The following is a 6883-nucleotide window of genomic DNA, read 5'->3' as shown; positions in this document are numbered from 1 at the left end:
AAGCCTATGCATCTCAGTATTCCTAAATGGATTCTTATTTAAGTACCAACCATGTATGATCTTGATCAATTTCTGAGGCTCTTCAGTCGAACAAATATATGTTGATAGCACAATAAACACAGATCAGAAGAAATTTAGCATAGGATATAATAGGTCATACTGAATTATAAAAAATGAAAACAGAATCTCATGGTGGGGTAAACTCACTACAACCTTAGATATGAGGACATATTAGGTAGAACAATAGCTTGATTGTTTTCAATGATACTGCAGTCCTGGGGAATATGACATGGCTATTGCAAACCATGACATCAGTATTACTCTATGTTGCCATACTTAAGTGATTACATGTAAGCCATAGACAAAAGCTCTGGGCTAGGTAGGTTGTGAAAAACCAATCAGGCACAAAATAGTCTCAAAATTATTAGTCTTCACATTGAAGTTAGGCTTAAACATTCAGGTCCTCCTCAGTCATGCCCTTTTTTGGTCTGGGTCTTGAACAAAGCAAATACATATGATCTATGAGGAAAAATGATTATTTTCTTATTATGCTAATAACCAGTTTTATATATGGAACCAAAAGATCCTCATTTTTGCTTCCTCATTCAAAGCCCAGTCTTTCAAGGGCATTTCTGACCTTATCCCAAAAGTCATCCCACCCAGACCACCTTATTTAGATGGAATTCTTACTGTAACTCCACCATTATTCAACTCAGACAGAACTGGGTGGAGAATAGATTCTATTGTATAGATTGCTGTAGGTAGAACTATCTGGGAGAGTCCTGACATGATCAAAGTCACTTCCCCCAGCTCCTCATTAGAAAAAGCCCACGTCTCATTATAATATTCATTCTCTCATTAATTGTTAACCAATCAGAGTTGATTTTCACCCTCAGGGACACCTCACCCTTTTCCAAGGGCATTTAAACATTCATCAATCTCCATTCGAGGTCTTTGGTTACAAAGAAACCACTGACCTCAATTTATTATTTGCTAGCCTAATTAATAAATTGATTATTAATTACCCAGAAACTATCTCTCAATCTGTCTCATCTGCTTAGGTCCAGGCATGCTTTAATTGGCCAGCCTTCATTTGAGTCAGTGACCCTTGATGAGTTGGTTTTGTAGTCAATTTTTTTATTTGACTGCTCTGAGGATTACTATCAGAGAATTGAGTTCAAGGTGAAAGGGACCTCTAAGATTCCCCTCTACAGCCACGTGGCACAGTGGACAGACCACTACACTGAGAGTCAGGCAGACCTGAATTCAAATCCTGCTTCAGACACTTACTAGTTATGTGACCCTGGGCAAGTAACTTAACTTTCCTATGCCTCTGTTTGCTCACATGTAAATGGGGATAACAATGGTAGCTACCTCATAGGGATATTGGGAAGATCAAATTAGGTAAAATGCTTTGAAAACTATAAAGAATTATATAAATGCTAACTATTAACCATCATTTAATCACCTCATTTTAAAGATAAAGAAACTAAGACCCAGAGAGTTTAAATAGCTTGCCCAGTGTCACATAATGAATGTTTGTCTGAGCTGTGATTAAAATCCAGGTGCACTTTATTTTTCATGTATCACAATTCGTAAGGTGATACACTTTCCTAAGATAAAACACTCTAGGAGAGAAAGAAACCCAAATCAGCCTGGAGTCTGAAGTTACCCAACTACTATAAAGTCCTATACTTAGGCTTAGGTTTAAAAATCAACTCTACACGTACAAGTTTTGGCAGGCATTGTTAAATGATAGTTTGTTTGAAAAAGAACTAGGGGTATTAATAGACTGCAGGCTCAATATAAGTCAACAGTATAACATGGTAGCCAAAAATAAGATGCAAATGGCTTTCATTAAGAGACTTATTTATTCTAGGCAGGGGTGTGCTTGTAAATGTTTAACAACTGGCTCTATAGAAAAATTATATGAATGATACACTTTTAAGTTTAACCTGTGCTATTAACATTTTATCCACAACTTTCTAACATCTAGACAATCAACAAAACAATGAGTCAAGTCCTTATCTGTATTGTTTGCTGATTTCTGAGGTATAAATTCTCCCACTGAAAATTTAGCAATTGGCCTTCACAAGCTGGTTGGAGATGGCTCCGACACACCTGCAGTTCTAGGAATTAGGAGGTGATTGTCTCTCCATACTCTGCTCTACTCAGAACACATGGAGGATATTACGTTCAATTCTGGGCACCACAGGTTTAAAAGGACGCTAGTAATCTGGAGAGCCTTCAAAGGAAGAAAAATGGGAAGAGACATCCAATGAGGAAATCAGGGATATTTAGCTTGGAAAAGAGAAGACTCGAAGGGGGCATGACAGTTGTCTTTAAGTATTGAAGCAAGAGGGTGGAACAATAAGCAATTAGTAGAAGTTACATAAAAGCCAGTTTAGGTTCAGTATCTGAAAATACTTTCTAACAATTAAAACTATGCCGTTAGAGTCACTTGCCTCCCGAGGTAATGGTTTCCCTTTATTTAGAGTTCCTCAAGCAGAGGCTCTTACAGTGGGGATTCAGGGTGTGTCTGGGTTGGACTAGATGGCCCATGGGTTCTTTCAACTCCAAAACTCTACTATTCTGTGATTTCTACATAGATGACTCTAAACTCCATGTAGTCAGTCTTAATCTTTCTCCTAAATGTGAGGCATTACAAGTGAACTTGCCCACCGGACATCTCCATCATTATGTGTCACAAGCATTTCACATCCAAAATGTCCAAAAAATAACTTAAAAAAAAATTTCCAGAAATAGCTACCCCTCCTCTAAATGTCTATGAGGGTATCATCACCCTCCAAGGTTCACAGCACCAGTCTTATCCTTGACTCTTCTCTCTACCCTATCCCTCCATATCCAAACAGTTGCAAAGTCAGGTCAATTTTACCTCTACATTTTTATATCCATTCCTTTCTCTCCACTTATCACAGCCACTATTCTAGTTTAGGCTTTGATCCGTATTTCCTAACTATTTCAATATCCTGTTTCTTCTCAAAGCTGTCCTTCATAAAGCTCTTAAAATAATCTTAAAGCACCAATATAATCATGCACTGATCTGATCAAATACAAACTTCTGAGTCATATATTGACAGCTTGATTCTAACCTACCTTCCAAGACTTATTTAATATTATTCCCCATCACATAATCTACATTCCAGATATATTGGCTTTGCTGCTCCCTGAACTGAGCCTCTCATCTCTAACATGCATGCTTTTCTGCAAGCTGTCTTCTCCATTCCCTAACCTCCCCCCCCCACCCCCAGAAGGTACTATTTTCATTCCTCCACCTCCAACAAAATCTCTGTTTTCCTTCAAGGCTCAGGTTAGGTGGTACCTCTTTTCATGAAATCTTTTCAGGTTGTTGGGGATCCTATCCTCAAATTATCTTTTATATTGCTTATCCATTTATGTGTTAAAGTCAGCAATAGAATGTAATCTGCTTGAGGGCAAGGCCTTTATTTATTTACTTTGGCACTAACATAGTACCTTGCACATAATAGATGTTTAGTAAATACTAAAAGAAATAAATTTCTATTTCTTTGGAATCATTCATTTGGGCACATGCCAGGATATGCTAAGGGGTTGTCTTTTACAATTCATCACTTTCAAAGATTTATTAAAAAAAAAAGAAAAGAAAAACGAACAACTCCATGCCATGTATCTTAGATTGCAAATGCTAGTCAATTCCAGGAATATAGATTATTTCATTTCTCCTAGTACATACTGTGCTTTTGTGGGGGTTCTATCCACCTAGAGCTGCAAAGCCTGATGCTTAATTGGCAACTTTGGCACAAGTGGGTGATAAGCAATAGGACAAGGCACAAAGATGCACACAAACCTTCAAAGACAAAAACTATCTTGTAAACACCCTGTTCTCTCCTCTGCCCACACACCCTTTTCTGTTTCTCCTCTGGAACAATTATGACCAATATTTTTTAAAATGGTCTGTGATAACATTAATCATTTATTTTTGAAATGCTAGTTGCACCTGTTCATAAAGATATTCCAGTTATTTTTTTCCATCATCATTGTCCATTTCCTTCCCTCTCAAAGTTTAATTTTAAGCTTTTGCCTATGTGAATCTATACCAAAGTCAATGTAGCTAGGTATCCTTATTAAGATGGATCAAAAAATGCAACAGCTGGTTTTGGAACAAAAGATAAAATGAGTACAAGGTCCCTGAATTGGTTTCCAGTGTTTATTCAACAGCTTAATACAAATATTTGAATCCAGTTGTTAGTTCTGCTCCACAATCACCCCTGAGAAGGAACCAATTGGTTTTATGTTACAAAAATGGAAGTTGATAATTTAGGACAAGTCAATCATTACTGAGTGCCTGTTGTACAAAACACTGAACATGGTACGTTGAAGGTATAGGTACATGTGGTGAGGAGTATTGACTTGTGGAGAGTTTAAAATCTAATGGGGGATTCATGACAAGACAGACAAAGTTGACAGGTCACTAGACTCGGAGTTAGGAAGATTTGAGTTCAAATCCTACTTTAGTTGTGTATTGCTGTGTGATCCTGGGCAAGTCACTGAATTACTTAATAAATGTTTATTAATTGATTGATTTCTCAGTTTCTTCATTTGTAAAATGAGGGTATTGGACTCAGACTCTACGCTTTGAATCTATGATTCCATGAAAACAAGGAAGAGCTACAAAAATAATTGCTAATATAATCAATAAGGAATATACTAATGCTGAGCCAGTCTGTAGCCAAAGTAAGAAGCTGAGTCCTTGTGGCCCATCTGGCCCAAAGCCTCTATCAGAATTTCTGTTTCCTTTTAAACTTTATGGAAAAGACTCAGAGTAAAATATTGGAGTCATAGAATAGTTGAGATGGTCACAAAACAACAATCAGTCTTGGTACTTTATAATTATAGTTTTTGAATATATAGGTCCTTTTCCCTTTTCTTTGATTTCTTTGGGACACAGGCCTAGTAGTGGTACTGCTGGGTCAAAGGGTATGCAAAGTTTGCCAGCCCTTTGTGTACAGTTTCAAATTGTTCTCCAGAATGGTTGGACCATGATCTTTCATCATGACTTTCAATTACTTTAATAATTGCTTAATAATTTTTAATTTATGTCTCATCTCACTGCTTTCCTTTCTGATGAGATAGTTGACATTTTCTTCTATTTTTTTTTTATTCTTTTGACTTTATTTAATTGTGTCTTGATGTCTCCTGGAGTCATTAGCTTCCATTTGCCAATTCTAATTTTAAGCATTTGTTTTCTTCAGAATTTCTTCAGTAATCTTTTACCATTTGGCCAATTCTATTTTTAAATTATTTACTTCCATACTTTTCACATCTCTTTTACAAGCTGTTAATTGTTTTTTTTCATAATTTTCTTACATTGCTTATATATATATACATATATATATATATATATATATATATATGTATGTATGTATGTATATATTGCCATTTTCTCCTCTACCTCTCTTATTTGATTTTTAAAACCAGTTTTTAGCTCTTCCAGTAACTGTTATTGAGCTTGTATCTAATTTGCTTCCCCTTTCCCCCTTTGATGCTTGGTTTGTAGCTCTTTTGATATTGTTGTCTTCCTCTGAGTTTATCTTCCCTGTCACCATAGCAGCTTATATGCTCAGGTTCTTTGCTGTTTGCTCATTTTTTCAGCCTGCCTCTTGACTTTGAACTTTATCTTAAAATTGGGCTCTATTCCCAGAATGACAGGGGCACTGTACCAAGCTTTAGGCTTAACCATGTTTCTGTTTTCAGAGCTAGTTCTGGGAGTTTTAAAGTTTTTAGTGCTTCCAAAGTGGTGTGATCCTGGGAGGGGTGTAGTCATTGCTCTTTTGGTCTGCTTTCTGATCCTTACCTTGGAAAGGTTTTGTCTCCTTGAAGCCATAAATGATGCTGATCTTTAGGATCCTTGCTCCCTTGGGATCAAAATTGCTCCTCTTTCCCCTGGAACTCTGATTCACAAGTGGGTAGAGATAATTAAGTTGCCAAGTAGTGCTCAGTCCTGTGCCCAGTGCTAGCACAGGGATCCCCTGAAATCTTTCTGACAATTGCCTTATCTCTTTACCATCTCTGGCTTGAGGGCTCCTGAAGTTACTGCTGCTATCTCTGCCTCCAAGGCCCACCACTGGTGTTGCCATCACGGGTGGCCCCAGGCCAGCTCCTACTTCAGTCTCATGGACTTCTCTTTCCAACCTCTTAAATTATCTCAGTCTTGGAAAGATTTCACTCTGACCTTTTGTTGGTTCTGCTGCTCTGGAATTCAATTTGAGGATTTATTTTAATGTTGTTTAGAGGGAAATGTTTAGAGAGCTTAGCTGTAGGCCTTATTCTACTTTGCCATCTTTGCTTTACCTCCAGAAGTCAATTTTACTAATTATTTCTCAATTATATTTAATCTGATTCAGGCTACATTAGCATAGGCTGAACGTTTGATACTTCTGGTCTGAGTAAAGGTGAGAAAGCTTGGACCATGTCCAGAAAAAATGAGAAGTCTATGTATCTTAATAGGATCAAACTATCATGTAATTTCAGAACTGAAAAACCATTGAAATGGCCTTATAAGTCATCTAGTTCAAGCTTCACATAGACAGACAACCTTTCTCAAATACATAGTTATCTAGCTTCCAAATGAATACTTCCAGGAAACTGGAAATACATTCTATTTTTGGCAGCTTTTTCTATTTTTTTGATAACTCTAATTGTTGCATAATTTTTCCTTATGTTAGGTTGCCTTCTCATGAGATTAGATTGATTCTACTTTTCTCAGGGCAGAGTTAGGGTCAAATTAGTTAGAGTCATCCAGCTCAAACTGTACCTGAAATGCATGTCCAAAAAGTGGTCATCTGACCTCTACCTAAAGGGCTATGTTGACCAAGAACTCCCT

Source organism: Phascolarctos cinereus, unplaced genomic scaffold, assembly GCF_003287225.1.
Source record: "Phascolarctos cinereus isolate Bilbo 61053 unplaced genomic scaffold, phaCin_HiC Scaffold_5;HRSCAF=322, whole genome shotgun sequence".
Lineage (NCBI taxonomy): Eukaryota > Metazoa > Chordata > Mammalia > Diprotodontia > Phascolarctidae > Phascolarctos > Phascolarctos cinereus.
This window is presented reverse-complemented; position numbering follows the sequence as displayed.